The sequence below is a fragment of the Xyrauchen texanus genome, chromosome 16 (genome assembly GCF_025860055.1).
Source record: "Xyrauchen texanus isolate HMW12.3.18 chromosome 16, RBS_HiC_50CHRs, whole genome shotgun sequence".
NCBI classification, from domain to species: Eukaryota; Metazoa; Chordata; class Actinopteri; order Cypriniformes; family Catostomidae; genus Xyrauchen; species Xyrauchen texanus.
The window spans coordinates 39743656-39767572 of record NC_068291.1 but is presented as its reverse complement, the minus strand read 5'-3'; the positions used below and the strand labels follow the sequence as shown (position 1 = coordinate 39767572).

Genomic DNA, 23917 nt, shown 5'->3' with positions numbered 1-23917 from the left:
AGAAAGACGTGTTTTTATAATTAGATTCTGAAGAGATCTCGCACTCATTGTGGAACTGGAAAATGCATTTCATGCCTCTCAATAATTGCGGTTCATTTGAGTGACTTAAGGAGCTATCAATAAATCATGAGATTGACTGAAATATTAAACAGGGCATAAGGTGACGAATTCCTGTGAAGGTGACGTAAAGCAATGATGATTAATGTAAATTCATCAATAAATAAAATTTAAAACATTTCCAAAAAGCTGCAAACATGCCAACTAGTTGTTGGGAACTTGCTTGTTAAATGGGTCATTTCAGTTATGTAGTACATTACCATATCTCTATCATATATGTCCTTATATACTGGATCCAATATTAAATATACAGTTTCTAAATATGGAAGTAATAGCAATGAATTTGATGAATTAAGTGAAATTTTGAGGGATTGTTTGGCTTGTTTCACTCTAAAAAACTCTAAAATACTTAAATTGGTCTGATGCTATGATGGTATCATGCTTTCATATGCAAAATCTAAAAATGTGGTTAAAAATATTAAGAACTTCAAATTGACACATTTAACATTTATGCAAGCTTACTGAGAAATGGCTCTTTATTTCCATCCTGTTAGCCAGACACTGTTATTTTACTTGCCATTGTCTAAATAGCCAAGTTATAATTAATAAAGTTTAGGTGTCTGACCTTGACTAGAGTATATTTCTAAAAATCTGGTATACTCCATTATAGAAATACTTCCTAACATTACAAACCAGTTAAACAATAAATGGTACAGCATAAAAGGAATGACCAAACATAGATGTCTACAAAGACATATTTAAAAAACGGTCATTACAACCTCTGTAAAATATTGATAAGGACATATAAATAAGGATATATATATATAGATATATAGATATATATCCTGCAAGGTCAATCACCAAACAACAGCACCTATTGCCACCAACACCTGCATTATCAGCAAGTTAAACATACAAGAAAGATCATATTAATTAGAACCCAGCAGGCAGGGCGGTAAAAGGTAAATACCCACAGGTCTAAAGCACAGGATTGATTTCCTATACAGTGGAACTTTTGACTGACAACTCCGTACTAGGGTGAAGGGACTCTTAAGAAATGTCACACCCCTCTGATATATTTCCAAACCAGTCGATATTGGATTTTCCCTCAAACCCTTGTCTATTCATTCAGCCTGTCCTCTAGCAGCAAGAACAAAGCAGATTCCCATAACTACATGCCTCGTGTGGTTCGCAAACCCTTAAATCCAAAGCCTTAAAGAAGGCTAATAAACACTTAAAGCGCTTTGACTAAAAAGTTAAAATAAAACCTGATGTTTCCAATTTAGAGCTTCAAGGAAGTGTCAACCACATTCAGCATTATAAAAAGTAGCTTAAGTTTTTGGTCTGTCTGCGCTTGTTTTTCTTTGTAACAAGCTAGATGGAAGTCTTTGACCGTTGTGCCACATCTCGCCATTTAAGCTTATCGTGCTGATGTTTTTTAGATCCAAAGTAAAGTTAAAAAGAACATTAAAAGTGCTGTAAGCAATTTTAGCCGCTTTAGAATTTCCAGAAGCTGAGCCGTTGGATTAGCAACATCCTCTCTTAACAAAACCCTTCACTCTAAAGATACCAATTGAGACTGACATAGAGCAAAAACGGTTTTCAAAAACAACAGCAGTAAAATAGCGCCCTCAACTGACATCTGCTATGAGTAGAATGGCATAAAAATCGCATTAGGCCTCAATATATCCCTGTAACTCCAATACTATGAGAATGCACAAAATGTTTGACAGGCAAAAATTGTCAGAGACTGAGGCCCATGAACAGAGTCTGTTGTTGTCACATAGTCCACTGAGATATCTCCCAACGCTTATTTAATTAATACCTTTCAGGGAGTACAATTTCATGAAAAATTCATGAAACAAAAATTGCTTACAGCAACTTTCACTTTTTTAAAAAGTGCCTCTAGTGCCTGTTGCGCATCACACTTATTTGAAACCTTCGTTTTCAGTTTCCTAACATCAATTTTTTCCAAATTACGCAGTAATGGAGAGCATTTTTGAAACGCTCCATTTGTGGTGGAGGAACACTCTCCTAAAGATGATAGGTGTAAACGTAGCAAAAATCAATGCGTTTTTTTTTTATGAAAACCTGTTATACCTTGTGGACATTTTCTTGGCCACATCTAAGGCCACACCCAAAATCGTTCAATATTTCATTTGAAAACGCATTGTTTTTGATGCCTCTGATTCACAATGGAACACCGTTTTCCTTCACCGAAAATCTAGACATAGAAAACTAAAAAAAAATGTAAAACAAAAATGAATTAGTGTGGACGTGTCCTAATCTTTCATGTAGTCTCTACATCTTAGTAGAGAGAGCTGAACATGCCTTAAAATGAAACCCAAACCCAAACCCTACCTGAACGGTACTGTCAGATTTCAAGCCCAAATCTGACCCGACCCTGAAATCGCTCACTCTTTACAATTTCTTCTCCTGAAATCGCTCTTTACAATTTCTTCTCCAAGCAAATATTGTTGCAATAGGTTGTATTTTATGTTAGCATCTCAGGCAACATTCGTAACCGTTTTGTAACAGAAAACATACACCGTTTTAAAAAGGCAAGCCAGATCCTCAGCACACTAGAGCAGAATTAAAAGAAATTGGCTTACCGTTTATGAAGTGCTGAACATTTTCTTGGTACAAAACAATCTGGAATGTGTCAGTCACCTCTTTGTAGCCTGAACTTGTTTAGAACATTGAATATTTGTGACACCTGCTCTAAAAACAAGCTACAGTAGAGGCAGCGCTTGACACGGTGTCTAAACATTTTATGGTCTGTGCAAACAGCGATATGTGGTGCAACAGTCAAAGACGTCTGTCCAGCATATGTTTAAATAGGAAAACAATGGAAAAACAGAGCAGATGCATGCATAAACACTTTTGGTGTTTATGGTGTTTAATCATTGAAAAAAAAAAAGAGTTTTGGAACGATTCATTAAAATAGACAGCTTGAGCTGATTCACATAAATGAAGCAAACTTACTGTCTTCTATTTAATTTTTGCTGCTTTATATGTATTAACACTCCTATAAAATCGCAAGACAAGGATGAATCTCAGAACTAATCTAACGAAACACCCTACTTGGCTAAGAAATATTTTCAAATCAAGATGATCAATTTCCATTTTCAGAGTGCAAAAATTAGACAACAGAATATTGTGTTGATGGACATGCTGAACTGAAGATTTGAAAGAGGGTTTGAACAGCACATACTCTAGTGTTGTTTCATGAAGATTTTTGGCCCGAAGTAAAGCTTCATCTCTCTCCTCGTTAGCCAAACGCAGTCTGGCCATCACAGCCTGGTCTCTGTCCCTCTGAGCCTTATAGATCTCCTCCACTAATGCTGAAAGAGAGAGAGAGAGAGAGAGAGAAAGGGAGAGAAAAAGGGAGGGTTATTATTCTGGTATTGCAGACTCCAGAGCTCCAGCTGCACAATAACAAGGCTAAGCTCCTCGGGAACAAGGTTATTGCAGTTGAAACACTATGGCATAAGTATTAATAATTCTAAGTGAGCCTTATTTTGAGAAGACCATTTCCCACAGGGAGGTGTGTGTATGTGTGTGTGTGTGAGAGAGAGAGAGAAAGAGTGTGTGTGTATCTGTCTGTGAGCACCAAGAGCAATAACACCCTGAAGTCAGAGTTCCAGGCACTTGGAGAGTGTGAGGACATTTTTATTTATGAAATTTCAGCAAGGAAACACTCTGGTTTATCAACATTGTAAAGCAACATTGAGCAATTACGCCAGGCTCATCTTTGTCAGAATCTATCAGAAAAATATCCTCATATAGGAGGACAAATATGGCTGTGTTTGACCTGCAGTCCTCAGAAGATCCATGGGCATGCTGCCGGATGAATTTCAGAGGCCATATTGGAGACAAAGGTTGCAAGCAAATGGAATAAAAGAATGAATGAAAAAATGTTTGTCTGAATATGTTGCACAACTCCTTGTCCAAGCTCTGGTCATTTCAAGACTGGACTACTGTAATGCTTTGTTGGCTGGCCCCAGCTAACACAATTAAGCCACTGCAGATGGTCCAGAATTCAGCACCACATCTGGTCTTCAATCAGCCAAAAAGGGCTCATGTCACCCCACTCTTGATTTCACTTCACTGGCTACCTGTAACTGAACACATCAAATTCAAGAATCTGACTCTGGCATTCAGGACAGCCAATGGAACTACACACTCTAACTACAAATCAATTTTACAGGTCTATGCTCCAACTCGCTCTCTGCAGTCTATGAATGAGCGGTGCCTGGTGGTACCCTCACAAAGTCTACTTCTTGATCGTTCACTTTCTCTGTTCCACTGTAGTGGAATGAGCTTCCAACCATCACACGATCTGCTGATACAATCACAACATTCAAGTACACACACACACACACACAGTCTCTTTCTTCTGCGCTACTCCTATACTAACTATACTACTCCAGCCACCTTGTTAGCTTGGCAGTACAACAATGTAGATGTTGTTGAACTTTGAATGACAAATTGCTTGCTATATTCCTCATTTGTAAGTTGATTGGTTAAAAGCGTCTGCTAAATGACTAGCATGATGAACTAATGAATGAAAGGAACAAACAAACAAATATACAAAAGAAAAATAAACACACAAATGCATGAATAAATTAATTTATGAATTAACAAAACAAAAACAAATCGAATGCATGAATGAAACAAATAAACAAAAACAAATAAAATAGAAAAACAAACAAATACACAAACAAAAGTGATACTAATGAATAAAACAAATAAACAAATATACAAAAAACAAATAAACAACTATACAAACAAAAGAAAATCTAATGAATTAATACAAAAAGCAAAGAAAAATCAAACAAATGAATGAATGGAACAAACAATGTATGATTGAATCAAAAGAAAAACAAATGAAATAATAAATGAAAAATAAATTATGAATGGAACAAACAAACTAAATTCTTTCAAACAAAATTGAAAGAATGAAACAATGAATGAATAAAACACAAAAATACAAATAAAATAAGAAAAACTAATTTATGAACAAACCAAGAACAAATTAATAAACTAATTAATTAAAAGAAAGAAAGAAAAACAAACAAACAGATAAACAATGGATGAATGAATGGCAAAGGCTGCTAGGAAATATAAATTATTTAATTAATAAAATTAGGAAAAAAACAATCTAAAAAAACAAAAAAGCTAATAAATGAATGAACAAACAAAAAGGGAATTTTCACAACAATATTGCAGACAAAGTCTGCTAGAAAATATAAATAACTGACTAAATGAATAAATGGCAAAAGAAGAAAAAAATGTAAACAAACAAATAAAGGCGTTAATTAATTGGTAAACTAGTAGATAATTTGAAATAATATGACCCTATTAAATATAATCAAAAATAACACCATATGCTCAGAATCAGGAGTCTCCAACTAAGATAGGTTTAATTTAACATGCCTTGATTTTAATTCAGGTTTACCCTGCAAACACCTGACCCACCCTACACCAGACCAAAACCCACCACACAATAAGGCAGTTTGTTATAATCCAAAAGATTCACAAAACCAAACCGTCCTTGGCTCCGTCTCTAATCCCACCGAAAGCACCACTGTTATCAATCACCTGCATCAATTATTTTTTTCTCATGTTACAATGGCTTAATGATAAACAGTCATTCCCTCACTAAGCCATTACAAAGTTCACAAAGCAAATCAATATTGCGTTTTAGCTGGAATTTGCTGATTAAACATCGCCACCCCGACCAATGCAAATCATATTGAAATGAGGGCGGCAAATACATGCATGATCATCGTTTTATTAAACTAACAATTGGCTGCCTAATTGTACTCCATATATGTCACATGCCACATATTTTCATTTAACAAAGTGTGAGATTGCGAGTTTTAGCTAGTTAAGATGAAACAAAAAGTGAATATTGGCTAAATTTAAATATTTGCTCAGCAAAGGCGAGGAGCGTGTAAAAATAATGACACTGACAAAATTATTAATAACAAAGTGGAATGATTACTCCTGATGAGGGTGGTTTATGTTAAACATACTAGTTTTTGTTTACAAATGTGAAAGAGTCCTTTTCTCATGTTCTCTGAATAATTAATTAAAAGTGTTTATCTTTCAACAATGTTCATAGATCAGGTGTAGTTTCAATTTAGAAATCTATAAACAGTCAAAAGTTTGGACAAATTGGCTGAATCTATGTTTCTCATGACCTTAAAACCCTTTAGATCTAAAGGCGTATCCTTAAATGCTTGAAATTAGGTTTATATTTGTAGACAAATATAAACGGTTCCTATATATTTTGACTGGTAGTGTATGCAGTGCTAGAAAATACATGAAAAGCTTTGAAAATGGCCTGAAAGCTAACAGGTAAATACTGTTACCCCTTTTCCTTTTTTCGCCAATCTACTTCTCTCCTTCTCACTCTTATCCGTCTCTATTACTACATCTACATATACGTTTCTTTCTTTCTGTCTGTTTCTGAGTGGTGGTGGCGTAGTGGGCTAAAGCACATAACTGTTAATCAGAAGGTTGCTGGTTCGATCCCCACAGCCACCACCATTGTGTCCTTGAGCAAGGCACTTAACTCCAGGTTGCTCCGGGGGGGATTGTCCCTGTAATAAGTGCACTGTAAGTTGCTTTGGATAAAAGCGTCTGCCAAATGCATAAATGTAAATGTTTATCTGTCTGTGTTCTTTCCAGCTATTCCATGATATCTCTCCCCATCTCACCCTACCTGCAGCTCTCTCACTGGCTTGTGCCTCCAGCTTGGCCTCCTGTAGTTGACTGTCCAGTAATTTGGTTTCCAACTCCTTCTCCTTCAGCGCCAACTTGTCCTGAAGCTACAAACACACACAAACAAACAAACAAACACAAAACACAAAACCAGAACAACTGTGAGACTTGTGTGTGTGAGTTCAACTCAAATGTGTCAAACAATGAGACCAATTTTATAGAGCATAGATAGATATACAGGCCAGGCCGATTAACCTGCTGAAATTTGACAATTTTGAAATTATCATTTAATATAAAAATATTATATGCTATACATATAATATAATAATATTATATGTATAGCTATGTTCAACATAGCTATATATTTTCGCATTTTTATAAATGTGCAATCATTTCCTGAGTAAGAATGAATGATCTCTTCAGTCAAATCTTCCACGCTGTTGCACTTGCCGGGACTGTCTTTTGGCTTCTTCTTATGATGATACCATTTGAAAGGCACACTCTTTCTCTGCGATGGAAGAGCTGCTACTCAAGCTTAACATTTTCGGGACCCCGCGGTTACCATTTGTACCAGTTTTAGACCATTTTTGTACAGTGGCAAGAACATATAAGTGAGCCCTTTGGAATTAGCTGGTTTTCTGCATGAATTGGTCATAAAATGTGATCTCATCTTCATCAAAGTCACAAGTATAGACAATCACAATGTGCTTAAGCTAACAAAACAAACTATTATAATCTTCCATGTCTTTATTGAACACATATCATTAAACATTCAACATTATTACATTAAACATTCTTGTGAACCCTTGGATTTAATAACTGGTTGATCCTCCTTTGGCTGCAATAACCTAAACCAAGCGTTTGCGGTAGCAGCGGATTTGACCTGCACAACGTTCAGAAGGAATTTTGGACCATTATTCTTTACAAAACAGCTTCAGCTCAGCCATATTCTTAGGATGTCTGTGTGAATGGCTCTCTTGAGGTCATTCCACAGCATCTTTATTGGGTTAAGATCTGGGCTCTGACTTGGCCACTCCAAAAGTTGTTTTTTCTTTTTTTTAAGCCATTCTGTAGTGGATTTGCTTCGATGTTTAGGGTCATTGTCCTGCTGCATCACTCAACTTTGACTAAGCATCAGCTGGTACACAGCCACCCTAACATCATCATGTAGGATATCTTGATAAACTTTGGAATTCATTTTTCCCTCGATAATTGCAAGCAGTCCAGGCCCCGAAGCAGTAAAGCATGGCGCTCCCAACACCCTACTTCATCGTTGGGATGATGTTTTCATGTTGGTATGTGATGCCCTTTTTACACTATAAGTAGGGCTGTGTGTTCTTTCCAGACAGTACAACCCATGTCATCAGTCCACAAAACATTTTTCAAGTAACATTGTGGAGTGTCAGGGTGTTCTTTGGCAAACTTCAGGCATGCAGCAATGTTTTTGTAGGAAAGCAGCAGCTTCCATTGCGGTGTCCTGCCATTGACACAGTGTCCGTTTAATGTTTTCCGTATAGTAGACTTGTGAACAGAGATTTTATCCAGTTCCAATGATTTCTTCAAATCTTTAGCAGTCTCTCTAGCGTTCTATTTTACCTCATTTAGCATTCTGTTGCTTTATACAAAGCAACAATGCTTGATCGTAGGTGCACTGAGATCTTAATTTTGTGAGGGATGGTCCACGTCGGCAGATGCTTCTTGTGAATATCAAACTCAAAATTCAGGGGTAGCTCTATAGTAGCTCTAATCTACACCTCCAATCTGGTTTCTTTAATTGAATGCCAGGTTTCCAACTCCTGACTCTATTTAGCTTTTGTTGTTATCATTAGCCTAGGGCTTCACAAAATTTTTCAAAACTACACTGTGAATGTTTGAATTATGTATTCAAAATGTACAATACTGTGTTTGTTTATTATTGGAACTTAAGATTTTAAGAAAGATTTATACATACACTGATGAGTCAAAAAAACATGACCACCTGCCTAATATGCTGTTGGTCCTACGAATGCTGCCAAAACAGCTCTGGCCTGCTGAGGTGTGGACTCTACAAGACCCCTGAATGTGTCCTGTTGTATCTGACACCAAGATATTAGCAGCAGATCCTTCAAGTCCTGTAAGTTGTGAGGTGGAGCTGCCATGGATCGGACTTGTTGGTCCAGCACATCCCATAGATGCTCAGTCAAATTGAGATCTTGGGAATTTTGAGGCCTGGGCAACACCTTGATCTTTTCATCATGTTCCTCAAACCATTCCAGTACAATGCGTGCAGTGTGACAGGGCGCATTTTGGTGCTGAAAGAGGCCACTGCCAACAGGAAATACCATTGCCATCAAGGGGTGTACCTGGTCTGCAATGATGTTTAGGTTAGTGGCACATGTCAAATTGACGTACACATGAATGGTCGGACCCAGGGTTTCCCAGCAGAACATTGCTTAGAGCAGGGGTTCTCAATCTTTTGCAAGCTGGGCCCCCCCAAAGCTGGTTCATTGCAGTTGGGGCCCCAGTGCCCCCCGCCCCGCCCCATGCTTTATTGTTGTTATTATTATTATTATTATTATTATCATAATTGGCAGTAGCACCAGACTTCTAATGTAAGCTTGCAGGCATTATTATTATTATTATTATGAGTAGTAGTAGGCCTATCATCATTACTAGGCTATTGCTATATAATTTTATGAGGTTACATGCTTTATTGTTGTTATTATTATTATTATTATCATCATCAGTAGGCCTATTATCATTACTAGGCTATTGCTATAATTGGGAATTGGCACCAGACCTCTGATATTAATTTATGCTTTATTATTGTTATTATTACTAGGCCTAATAGTAGGCATCATCTGCATTTTTTACAGAAGCTTGCTGGTAGGTGATGTTAATGTGAGACCTGAGCCTGCTTTGCCTTGCAAAGATCCTCAATTCTTGGCTCAATGTTTGATAAACATAGCCTCAAATCATCCTCGATTTGTGCACGATTGCGGTATTTCGTTTTGAGTGCAGTCATTTTTGAGAATCCTCCCTCACACAAATATGTCGACGCGAAAGGAAGGAGAATCTTCAAGGCGACGTCACAGAGTTCAGGGTATTCCTGCATCAATGCTGCCAGAATGCAGAATGACGAAAGAGGGCAGGAGCCAAAGAGTTCCTTCAGTCTACTGTCACACTTCAGCTCAATAAGCTGTTCCTGCATATCAATTGATAGCTCGTTTGCTGTGCACACAAACGGATCTCGAACCCATGCAAAAGAGCGATAATCCTCTTTAAAGTACGTCGCAAATTGTTTTCTCATTGCTGACAGGTGCTCAGACGCTGATTGAAATAGGGAGGAGAAATCGTGTGACGTGCCTGCATCAGTGATAAAGTCTGCAAGGCTGGGGAACATGGCGCAGTTCCCTCGACTGATGCGGCCATGCCAGAGGTCTAATTTTTGTGTGAAGGCGTGCACTTTGTCTGCAAGGAGCAAAATATGAGTTTCGCGGCCTTGCAAAGACAGGTTGAAATCAAACAAATGAGCACCGTTTTCTAAAGTCTGCAGTGGCGGAGCTAGGGGGTGGCCAAGGGTGGCCATGGCCACCATGGACTGAAGCCTGGCCACCCCATTGGCCACCCCACACACAATTGACGTTTTTGAGCACAAGACTTAACATGTACTGTACTAAAATTTCTGTGCCACCACAGACTGATCGCTGGCCCCTGCCCGGCCACCCCTGTGAAATACTCCTGGCTCCGCCCCTGTCTATGAGCGCAGCAAACACAAATAAACTAAATTGACATACTGCAGTTAAATTTCAAAATGTGCTGTTTTTATATTTATAACATTTGAATACAGTTCAGCAACATATATCACACGACCTGACGACCAAGAGAGCTGACAATTGACCATCACTTAATTTACCATCACCTCACTGATTGAAAATGTGACACTGATTTCATATGACAGTTCAACAAACAAGTTAATAATATTAAGTCACTTACATTTTAGACGAAATAATGACTGTTTTGGTCTATTTTAGCAGCGAAAATAGATCCGATGAATCCAAACAAAGATCACAGCATAGCCATAGCGCATCTCACAGCAATACTCAATCGTGTTTTGAATGATTCAGTGTTGTGAACGAATCGGTTGAGTCAAAGATTCAATGACCCATTCACAAACATCTGTCTCATTCTTGATGAATCGGCCGTTTGAACGAATCGTTTGAATGAACGACTCAATGACTCGCTTAATGAAACCGCTTATCAGCTGCATTTGCGCTCACTATCGACAAACCAATCAAATTTGTTCAAAACTTTTTTTTTTTAAATCAGTCCAAACACATTTTAATTTTTATTCAGGAGTTATGTATATACAAAACTATAACTTTTTATGACAGTAGTTTAGTGATAAAAAAAATGTGCCCCAAAATTTTTTTTTTCCAGTTTTTTTCCCCTTCCATCGTAGCCTACTCGCGCCCCCCCACCGGTTGAGAACCACTGGCCTAGAGCATCAAACTGTCGCCTTCCGTCAGTGCATCCTGGCTTTATCACTTACTCAGGTAAACGGTACACACATGCATGGCTGTCCATAAAAGAAAAAGGGTCTCATCGGACCAGGCAACCTTCTTCCACTGCTCCAAGGTTCAGTTTAGATGCTTGAGTGCCCATTGTAGGTGTTTTTGACGGTGGATGGGGTCATCAAAGGCACTCTGCAGCAGGGCGCGATGCACTGTGTGTTGTGACACATTCCTCCTGTAACCACCATGAACATTTTCTGTGACTTGTGCCACAGTAGACCTTCTGTCGATTCGGGCCAGATGAGAAAGCCTTCGTTGCCCTCGTGCATCGATGAGCCTTGGGCGCCCAAAGATGTAAACATTATATGTGGTAGCATGATTTTAACCACCAAACATCTTAGCCAGAATAAGCTGCAATGTGGACCAGACTTTGACAATAGGACTATTGGTGGCTGTTGCAACTTTACAGTTGTTTTAAAATAATAAAAAATTTCTACAGAGAATCAACAATGAAATATAAGGAAAACTTGGAATTCAGAAGATCAGCTAGTCTAGTCTCTGATTGGATGAGCGGTTTACAAACCAGTTTTCAAATCATATTTAACCTAGAAAGATAAATTAGCCAAAGGGTTAGCTTGGCTTTGTGAACTTTACATGTGGATTTACATGTTTCTTTACATGTGAATTTACCTTCTTATTGAGGTCTCTAAGGGAATCCAGCTCCTTTAAGAGGAACGCAATGTTTTTCTCTTTATCCAGAACTGGGATTTGCTTTTTGGAGTCACTGATAACTTTGGAATTTCCATGATCTTCATGAGCATGCCTTAAGAAAAGACAAAAGTTCATTAGAAAAGCTCTTATATTAGACTCCCTATCGGGAGAGAGAGAGAAAAAAAAAAGAAAATCACATCCTGCCATGCAATTATCAAATACACAAGGGATGCCATCTCCCACTTTCAAGAATATTACTGTGACTTATTTACTTTGAGATATTAGTAAAATCATACAGATGACCTTTAAGGTAATATTAAAGTATTACTACACTCTATTGCACAGTAAATTACTTCCCTCTAGTAGCCAGAAATTCGATTTAGTTCTTATTAAGGAGGTAGAGAAAATGCATCGGAATCTATATTTATCGGAGGACAATATAATTAAAATCACCTTACAATAGACATGGATGCTAAAATTGAAGAGTTACGTTATGTCCATATTCTATAAAGCCCTTCTTCATAGCAGTCTGACTCCACTGACAAGGACATACAGTTCCTGGATGGCCTACTACATGTGACAGAATGTTTAAAAACAGTTTACAACAATGCAATGTGCTTAACCCAACTTTCAGGGTGATGAATGGACCGGATGCAATATCATCCAATGACTTTAACATTTCTCCAAAAAAAAAGTGAATGAGATGAAATCTGGATGCCACTTTGCTGGATCAAACATGCAAAGTTTTGGACATGGTCTAAAATTAAGTTTTAAGCAAAACCTGCCAATGGCATGTGAACTGAGAACATTTCCAGACCATAAATATTTAGACCTGAAACTACTTTTGCATTATTTTAATAAAAAAAATCTATTTCTATCTTTAAGAATATGTGCTTATTCAGCTGTTTTTCCTTGCATATTTGCATACTGCATTCCGTTTCTATTATTATTTACAACTGAGCCTTCGCATAGCTCCACCCCCTTGGTTACCGTTGCTCGCTCAAACAAGCTTCGCAGAACTCCCCATTGGAATGAATGGCAGATTTTCGTGAACTACATTGTTTTTCGAAAAATGTTCTCATAAAAACTATCGATAATGTTCTTAAGTGAGCTAGAATGAAGAGTGACATTTTAATGCATATTTATCAAGTTTATTTGTAAAAAAAAAAAAAAAAAAAAAAAAATTTAATTACACAGTAATTTGATTGAAAACTGTGGAGACTGATTCAGAATAGAGGCAAATGATTATCAGTCACTTGGAAAGTTTTCAATTTTAACTTCACTGCACTGTGCACTTTTTTCTCACTGGAATTTCGTAAACAATAAAGATGGATCATTTTAGGTAGACTACACTAGTCTGGATAATTTTTCAGTGTGCGGACAGCAATCTCTAAAATTGATCAAATTCGACATTAAATTACTCAAACACACATAACTCCTGCAGACCCTCGTTGGAAAAATCAAGCACTTGTCAGAGAAATGGCGGGTGGCAAAAGTTGCTAAGATAGGATTGGTCAAACACCTTGAAGGCGGGGCTTAGCAAAGGGTCAATTACTATATATTTTTTTATCGTAGGCAGTTTACAATATATACACCAATTAGAATGTAGTATGCATGTGCTAGATTTACGTCTGTGACCGACAGTTTTTTCAGTGTCTCAGGCAGGAGCGCTGCATTTCAGATGCCGTGCCAAGTTAAAAACAACTTGTGTCACAACTGCATTCTGTTCTATTTGTTGCGCTGCCTCTAGTTTTATTTATTTTTTCTCAGAATGAAGGTGTCTCAAGATGTGTTTTTTAAAAGTTATTTTTAACTTGACGCCCCATCTTGAAAAACCACAGCGTTCCTGCATGAAAAATACAGCAAGATAAGGTGCAAAAAACTCCTGTCTAGTGCAAAAATGCTTTCGGAGTGAACAGCCAATGAGACGGAGATGCAAAACTGAGATGAGAAAATATGCAATGAAAGTGAATGGTGACAGACTAACATTCTGCTTAACATCTCCTTTTGTGTTCCATGGAACAAATTAAGTCATATGGGTTTGGAACAACATGAGGGTGAGTAACTGAAGACAGAAATACATTTTTGAACTATCTCTTAAAGTTAGCAGCATCACTATTTTTATATTGTGAAATAAATTATCTTAACACTAAAAACAGGGATTTTGTTTTTTTTGCGTAAGAACATGTTTGGTCTGAACAGCCCCTTATACAACAGAAATGAACTGTCTCGAGATTTGTCTTTTATAATGTTATTTTTAACTTGACATGCCGTCTTAAAGGAATGTTCCAGGTTCAGTACAAGATAAGCTCAATCGACAGCATTTGTGGCGTAATGTTGATTACCACATAAATACATTTTGACTGGTTTCTATTTTTCCGCAACAAACAAAAAAAGCAAAAATCTGGCCCTCACGGCCCGGCCCGGCCCGGCCCCACCCTCCTCGTCACATATAAGCGTCACATTTTTGTGTTTTAACCCTCCAAAAACTGGGCACATTCACTTCCATTACAAGTGCCTCACTGTAACCACGATATTTGCTTTTTTAAAGAAAAGGAGGAACGAGTCGAAATAAATTTTTGTGGTTATCAACATTATGACACAAATGCTGTCGATTGAGCTTAACTTGCATTGAACCTGGAATATTCCTTAAAAAACCACAGCACTCGTGCACAAGATGCAAAAACTCTTTAGGAGTGAATGGCCCATGAGGCTCTCTCCTCTTCTGACCTGAGAGTAGTAGAATCTACCCTGCTGACGTAAGGTGTATGAATAGGACTGCTGTCCATCTCTTTTCTATCCTGTTCTTGATGTGATGAGGGTCTCTGTGGGGACCGTCTCTCCTCCTCCATCATTTTCACTTCAGCTGGAGTTTGGCCTGGTGTGGGTGGGGGTGGAGGGGTCTAACCGCCAAATCTTCTCTGAGCCTGGGACTCTCAAGTACTGTGTGAAAAATACAGCAGTGATGGTGAAGTGACTCTGAATCTGTAGTTTTGTAGTTAACTACAGTCAAGCTAACCTTGCAAGTAAGCGATCTTTTAAATTATATAATTGGATAATTTGATTCAGATATAAAGAACAGCATTTATTAATAAAGATGTCTATTAGGGTTGCAGCATCGAACACACTACATTTATTTTTCTGACTAAAATAAACAGCTTCCATATTACTAAATCAAATGAAAATTAAGATAAATCTGTGAATCATTTTTTGCATGCCTAAAATAAAACAAAATGAAGAAACACAAAAGGAGATAATAGGCAGAATGACAGCTTCAGTCACAATTCGCTTAAACTGTATGGGGGTGAAAAGCTGCAATGAAAGTGAATGGTGACTGAGACTAACATTCTGCTAAACACCTCCTTTTGCTTTCCATGGAACAAAGTCAGTCATATGGGTTTGGAACAACATGGGGGTGATTTAAATGTATGGACTTTAAGTTAGCAGCATCACTACTTTTAGATACAGGAGTTCCTCCCTAACACTGATAAACAGGGAGGTGTAATAAAGAACCACAATAATGTAGTATGGGCTAATTCATGTTCCAAAAAGGGGTTTCACAGCAATACCATAGAAGACACATGGTTTCCCAAAGAACCTTTCAGTGAACCATTTTTAAATAACCTTTTTATAGTCTAAAGAGCCTTTTTACACTACAAAAGAAACTTTTGTGCAATGCGAAGGTTCCCTGGATGTTAAATGTTCTTCATAGAACCATACATGTTCAACTTATACAAGTTTAATTATTTCAGCCACAGATTTGTTCGCTTAATGTAAAACATTAAAACTACAATATCTCAAACTTCAATTCTTCTAGTGAGAGAACAGTCTGACACTTTGAAAAGCAGTTCTGTTGGCTGGTTTGCGACAGCTCTCTGAAAAGGAAACTGGGTCTGGCCGTCTTTCACAAGGGGATTGTGGCGAGCCGTGCCGAGTGACTGGCAGGAGGAGAAACGAGGTCTTCTGTCAATGTTTCTGTTGCGCTGAGGGAGAAAGACGCAGGCGAGGAGGCAAACACAGAGCTCTGTCCCTCTGGCAGCTTTTCTGAGGACACGCTCTGTTCCAGAGGGAAAGCTGGATGTAGTCTAAATCGGCTGTGATCAAAACCCGGAGATTGACAACCCTTATAACAGAGACATTTTCAAAAACTGCAATTGCGATGCCAAAGCCAATCACTCGATGGCAGGAGAGAGGACTTGTACGGTAACACAAAGACACAAATTGTAATGGGGTTACATGAAACACTTCTTTAAAGGTTAAGTGTGTATTTGCTGCGCCACTTGTGTCACCAAACGATAATATGATTTCAATAATGTTTTCAAACAGGTTTCCTGAACACTTCCTCATCAGTCATTGGTCAGTCAAAGAGATAGCCCGCCTCCAAAATCACACCATTGGTTAAATCCATGATGCTGTGTCAAGCTTCGTATACACTGCCAGCGACACAAAACGACCTCATCTCATTCATTTTCAGTGAGAGCTGGCAACACGAGCGATGGCGACCGGATGTGGGCATGTCCAGTGATGCAACAAAGTTGAGAAATGTTTAACTTTATCCAAATGAAGAGTGACTTTCGGGAGTGACAGCCAATTCGAGAGAAGATGGTAGAGCTCAGGTGATCCTAATGTTTGAATAATAATATTAATTGTAAAGAAACAGTGCTGTTTAGACTCTCCATACACACCACTAGTGACCTAACCGCCAGCCACTGGCAACATGCAGCGACAAAGTAGCTGGCAGTGTGAACGCACGTTCAGGCTCGTCATGATGCTTAAGCAAAACAATGTAGAAAAGCACCAAAGTGCAAGCGTTTAAACTATTCATGGGAATCAACGTACAAACAATTAAAACTGTTATCATTCACTCACACCCATGTTGCTTCACACCTGTATGACTTTAAATCTTCTAGTTACTAGTGAGTAACTTATGTAACTAGTGTTACGTAAGTTACTCAAAAAAGTAATTCAATACTACTACTAATTACTACTCTAAAATTGTAATCAGATTACTGACTTTACTAATTAGTTCATCGTAAAACAGTAATCACGTTACTAATTACTTTTAAGTGACCTTCTAAAACACGTTTTTAAAGACAGTTGAAGAAGTTTTCGTTTTTCCTGGTCAACAAATTGAAAATAAGGTTTTCCTCATTGTTCGTTGACTCGTTAGGGGGCGTGTGCCCTTCAGCTGTCACAAAACGCAAACAGATGTACATATTAAATGTAATTTAAGTTTTGCATTTCCTCTACATAGAGTATTTAATATTATTTTATAAATATGTGTAACCCAAGCAAATAATGTAATATTATTCACTTCATTGAAAGTCTGGAACTTTCAATGATTACAAGAATTTGAAATGTAAAGTGTTACACTAAATTACAGTAATTATTTACGTTGTAATTAGATTACACCCAACACTGATTGCGGATCATTCTGCAGAACATCACTTTTTGTGTTTCATGAAATATATAGTTATAAAGGTTTGGAAATACATTCAGGTGAGTAAATAATGACAGAATTTTCCATTTTGGGTGATCTGTCCCTTTAAAGCAAGAGTGCATATTTACTGGGACACTAGCATCACCAAATGGAATAAAATAATGACTTTTTTCAAACCAGTTTCCAGAACACTCCCCTATCTTCCATTGGTTGTAAAAAAGTTAACCTAACCCCAAAGTCATGCCATAGGTTCAGCCAATGTTGCTATGTCAAGCTGGTCAAAATACTCAAACAAAAACAGCACAGAGTCACAGTGTTTACATTTTTGGGGGGGAATCAACATACTAATGGCCTACTTATAGTTGTCTCTTCATATTACGCCAGGAAAGTATTAGTATTTTAACATCAAAAAAATTACACACTTCACCTTTAATGTCAGCAAGCAAATTAAACAGACAGTGGTGTATGTGCATACACAGGGTCAAGTGCTCAACAGAAAAGCAGTCTGGTGGTTCTCTGATTATAAAATATACATAAATCAGCTCAACATCAATGCAATTCAAATTGAGAGCAAAACTCAAACACGGACCAGTTAAACTGCCACAGCATCAAAAGCATAATAAAAAGGGGGAATCATTCAGTGTTAATCAATGCGATGAGATGCTCTAGTTGCAGGCTTCTGACCACGATGTCCAAAAAGCTCCAGCTTAGCAGCCACAATTATTTAGCGAAAGGTCAGGTTTTGAAGTCGACATCAGGGAGGTCTGCCTCATGGCTTTGTTGCTAGGGCTTGGCTCTCAGGATCGCTGGAGACAGTTATTAGTATTCCCCGTTAGACTCGCAAGTGCAAACACCATATTCAAACCATGAATAATAACGCCAAACACACTTATAGGAGCCCTTTGTCACACTGCAAATATGCGACTTTTTGATACATTGTTCCCTAACCTGGGCTACTTCTTTAATTTTATCTCCCTCTCCGGGTGTCTCTCACAAAGGTAACTGCCCCTGAGAATGTGTGTTTAAAGCGGCATTTCCCTCACAAATGGGGTGAGCAGGGCGTTTAATCTAAGCGTGCAAAGTAAAGGCCCATATCCTATGGGAACCGAGTGAGAAAGATCTCTCGTTTTAAAAATAACATTTCTAAGAGCACCCGGGTTGGCCAAAATTCCGAATTTAAGAATTGGCTCCCTTTCAATTCATGAATTGGAATTAGACTTGAATTGGCCACGCCCCACAGGATGTTGGAATGAAATTTACGGATTTGTAATTCCAGAAACTCGACACAGTAAAAAGGGGGAATTCCAAACACAACAACAAAATGGACAATAACAGATAACTTATTCGATGTTCTGTTTAAGGTTTGCACCTGATTCATGTTGTTTGCCAACTTTTTGAAAGAACATAACATATAATGAATATTATGATGAAATACATCATCTTAAATTCAAATTTCTCTAAATTCGCATTTGAAAAATTTATTATGTCATCTAATGTTCTGGAAATCATACATGCATGTAATCACACAGCATGATTACATGTTTATGGGTAATTCTGACTACAAAATTGGTAACATTTTACATAAGGTTATATTTGTTAACATTATTAAATGTATTAAGTATCATGAACTAACAGTGAACAATGTTTTTAATCAAATGTATTAATCTGTATGTTAATCGTTTAATGTTATTGGTAAAACTTTATGATACGGTTCTATTAGTTAACATTAGTTAATGCATTATGTATCATGAACTAACAATGATCAATAAAGTTGTATCAATAAACCTTTCTAAATATTCATTTCTAAATATAGTACTTTTCATTGTTAGTTCATAATGTACTAATGTTAACATATACAACTTAATGTAAAAATGTAATAGTAAATGTTAAAATGAACATAAATATAAATAAGAGCTGTAAAAAATATTATTGTTAGTTCATGCTGTGGTTAAATAATGTTAACTAATGCAACATTATTATAAAGTGCTATCATGTTTATTTCTAAATATACTCTTTGCACAATGTTAAATTTCATAATGCATTCATTACATTTAACAAAAGCAACTTTTAATGTAAAAAGATTATTAGTATTTGTAGAAATTAACATTAACCAAGATAAATAAGTGCAATAAATGATTGTTCATTCATGTTAAAGTAGTTAACTAATGTTAACGAATGCAGCCTTATTGTAAAATGTTACAGAAAAATACAACTATATTATTAAAAATTACACTTACAGCAGTTTCATACATACATACATAAAATTAGAATTATAATTCTGCTTCCTGATACTGCTAATTCAATTCAAATTCAGGAACAAAATGACTTTTTAGGTACTTAATAGCCTAATTCTATATAGCGCACAACTCTGAAAGTGCAGCCATGAAAAGACGTTTTACACGTTAAATGGGGCAAATAAATAAACAGACGTGAGGTGGCAATGCTTGTGTGGCCATTATCCTCTATTGAGTCCTGCTATACCAAACACAACAACCATAACACTTTTGTGTCATCGTAACTAATGTCAGTCACTAATAATCAAACATGAGCTGATTAACTGGCTGCAAAAAGATTGAAGTGTTTCACCAACAGCCCAAATGTATATTTGAGCAGAGCGGCAGAATAAATTTGCATATCAGGAGCGTCTGGCGAAGGGTCGGTAAATACTCTGTTTATCTCTCATTGTCATTCCAACCAGTCTATCTAAATAGTGGCTCTTCTGCACCATTATGGCCTAGGTAAAGTTATTACGGAGCAGACCGGTGATATGGTGAAGGCGATTTACACATGTAAATAAATGTTTATGTATCGCATCGGACAGAATTTAGTCAACGGGGAGCCCGTAACCACAAGTATTCAGATGTAAAAACAGACACATTATGGTGAAAGAACATAAAGAAATGGAATTTATAACACTGATATCTACACGTGTCTAAAAAGCAAACAAATTATGGTCGATATCTTTGTTTAAAGATATGTAAAACTAGAATGTGGCAATGTTATGATGACTGAGAAATTACACATTAAATAACTTGTGATTTGTTGTGATTGGATTGTCATTATGACAGAAAAATCTGATTTATTATTTATTACCTTGTATGAATGTTTCCTCCAGGGCTTTTGATAAACTCTGACATTGGCATGCAGCTCTAGATTGTCGTTCATAGGATCTGACAAAAGAAAATATAAATAAAACAATAACAAAATCAAGACACTTTTTTTTGGTATGGGCTTTACGCAACATCCCTTTTGATATCTAACAGCAGTGAAACAAAACGTAAATCGTTTATTCGACACGCTCAGGTGAAGATACATAAGCTAAAGGATATTGACAAACTGTACATCAATGACACTGCTTTGATGGTGGTTGTGTTTTTTCAAAAGCTCAGAGTAAAGGTAAAACATAAAGCAAATATCAAAGACCTTCAAGAGTTCTGACCCAAAGAGGACAGTGTTAACCCTTTTTTTTTTTAGAAGTTGTACACTTGTTCAAAAAACAAACAGAGCGATCCAAGTGTCAAAAGTAAACAACAAATAAAATGAAATTCGTGAATATATACATCTTGCTTTAAAACACTGTAAAGGTGAAAATGCTAAAAATGTTATAGAATAAATAGAACTACAAATCGAACACGAAGCTAATTCAATATTCATTTGTTTTTAAACAATTAAAGAAATAAGACAGAAAACATGCATTCTTGGAATTAATGTTTTTTTTTTTTAATTGGGCTTGTAACCAATTGAAATGCAAATGTAAGTTGCATACTTTTACGAATTGGAAAGCAGCTATTGTAGTGTTAGAAGTAAATAAATAAAACTACATAGCTTTTCAATATCCTAGATGTGAAAATACTAACTGAAATACAAGTTTGAACTGTACAACAAGCTAATTTGGTTTTAAATTATTTCATATAATTAATGCAGAATTGCTCAGGGCACATTAAATGTGCATTCCCAGCATGAAAACTGAGCTTGTAACCAATGTAAATAACAGATTTAAATAATACACTGAGCTAATTTAGTATTTCAGTATTCAAGTTTCAATCTAAAAGTTGTTTACTTCTATGGAAATAAAGCACAAATTGAAGTGACATAAAATAAGCAAATAAATTAAAACTAAATTTGTACATAAATACATTTATTTTCTAGTTAGTTCTAGTCATAGTAGTTGCACCAAAATTGCTCCTTGGGCTTATAATAAGGACTACTGCTACTTCTAAAAGTGCTATGTTATAAATGTGAAAATACAACCATAATGTAACATAATTACTAGTTAAATTGTATACCAAGCTAATTCAGTTTTAAATTGTTTTAAATAATTCATATAGAAAGGGTATGTTAAACATGCGCTCTCTGCATGAAAATTGCTTGTAACAATTTACAACAAAACCAGCAGCTGATTGTTAAACATCATAACACTGTTTTGGATTTAGAAAACATATCTCTGCAAAGATATCATTACAGCGTGTAATCATCGCCTGCAATGTACACTGATAAACATTTCACACATATTAAAAAAATCTTCCTTAATTGTAACATGTGGGAGAAAGCCATTGACAAACACTGTAAAATGAGCCATGGAAGGCATCTTTACCCAAGTTGTGGTGTGGTCTCTGAACAATGGTGCTTTACAGGGGACGGCAGCCTTTGTTTCAGTTCTTCATTGACATTAGGATTAGCTGGAAATATATAGAAGGGATATGATTAATTTCACTGTGAAAAAAAAAAATGCTTTTCATCACAGGCTCACTAGCGTGCTCCTTTTCCATTAGACTTAGAAAGGTTAGTATTAATTACAGCCTGTCAATATGATTTCAGAGTGCTTGGTAGAGAGCAATCTTTAATAACCTCTGGAGTACAGGCAGCAAAACAAGGCAGGCGGCTTTTAATTTGCCATGTGAAATTATGCTTTAAGACTTTGTCTTTGTCTCATCCACTGTGTACCAGTGCTTTACCTCACAGTTTATGGAGGACTAATCAACGTGGGCAATTAACAAAGAGTAATCCCACCATGCAATCGTTTTAATGCTTTTAGCTATCAGAAAAGTAAACAGCTATTTAATACAGCTCAAGCCATATCAGATCCTAGTCAGGAACCGCCAATTAAAGCATCATCTACTCAGGTGTAATTAAATAATGGTGGATAATTTAGTTCTGTGAACGGAAGCTAATTCATAAGCAAGCAACAAACAGACAGGAGGCAATTAGGAAGAAAGCTGACATTCAGACAGTAGAGCCTGTTGCTGGCTGACAGTCATAGAGCCGTGGTGGAGAGCTACCCTCTAGTGGTGGACCTACTGAGACTAAAAGACCTCCAACACATCACACGAGTTTCAGAAAACACATGCTTAGAAATGCTAAAATTCAAGCGATCTATGAACTGTACACTGTAAAAAATGTCTGTAATTTTAACGGTAAAAGACTGTAAAAATGCTACCGGAAAAAAACCTGTTAATTGATTAACGAGTATTAACTGTCTGGTGAACTTCATGTCATCATGTGAGTGGTGGTGGCGTAGTGGTCTAAAGCACATCACTGTTAATCAGAAGGTCGCTGGTTCGATCCCCACAGCCACCACCATTGTGTCCTTGAGCAAGGCACTTAACTCCAGGTTGCTCCAGGGGGATTGTCCCTGTAATAAGGGCTCTGTAAGTCGCTTTGGATAAAAGTGTCTGCCAAATGCATAAATGTAAATGTCATGTGCTCTTCTGTAATTTTTACAGTAATTAACAATACCTTACAAAGTAAAAAGCAGATTTTTACAATTTCAGAAGATTCATATCATGTACATTAAGTTTTTTTTACTGCAAATATGATAATTTATTTATTTTTATTTACATTGCCAGCGTGGTAATGTAAATGACAACCATTTTATACTGTAAAAATGTACACGTTGTTCTGTAAAGTTGTTTACAATTGTACTATATTTCTTTACATATTTTTTTTTTTTTTTTTTTGTAAAAGCAAAATGTAGCTACTTGTGGTGCCAAATTTACAATCTAAATAAATGCAGAACATCTTCAAGAAACAGTCACACTGAAAGCAATACGAACAACTTTCGTTAATGCTATTGCATTGTTTTTATCTGGGTATTTTTTGGGAAGCAATTTGTATGTTCTATTAGGTTAGGAAAATCTTAATCATTCTTGAAGTTATAAAGTATTGACCCCTTATCTGGATTGCCACACTTTTTGACAAATCAATTGTCCATGACTTTTCCTTGACTTTCCCATTCGTTTGAGATTAGTTGATAAGGATGTTTAAAAAATCATTTTGATTCAGACCGATTCGCTAATGAATCATTCAGAACGATCGTGAACTGGTTTAAACACTTTATTGAATAGACCCATATTCAACCATGATTCCCAACAAATCAGTAAATGTTTCACTGTACTCAAGCTCTACACAAGAACAATAGTCAATCGAATATTTTAGAGTATAACTAGAACCATTTATATTCACTATAGAAACAATTATGAAATTT

General features: G+C 36.6%; 1 pseudogene; it reads right to left on the bottom strand.

Annotated features, from left to right (window-relative positions):
* The window catches only part of LOC127656778 (mirror-image polydactyly gene 1 protein-like), a 67814-nt pseudogene extending 45123 nt beyond the window's left edge, over positions 1-22691 (bottom strand).
* Positions 22692-23917: the final 1226 nt, after the last annotated feature.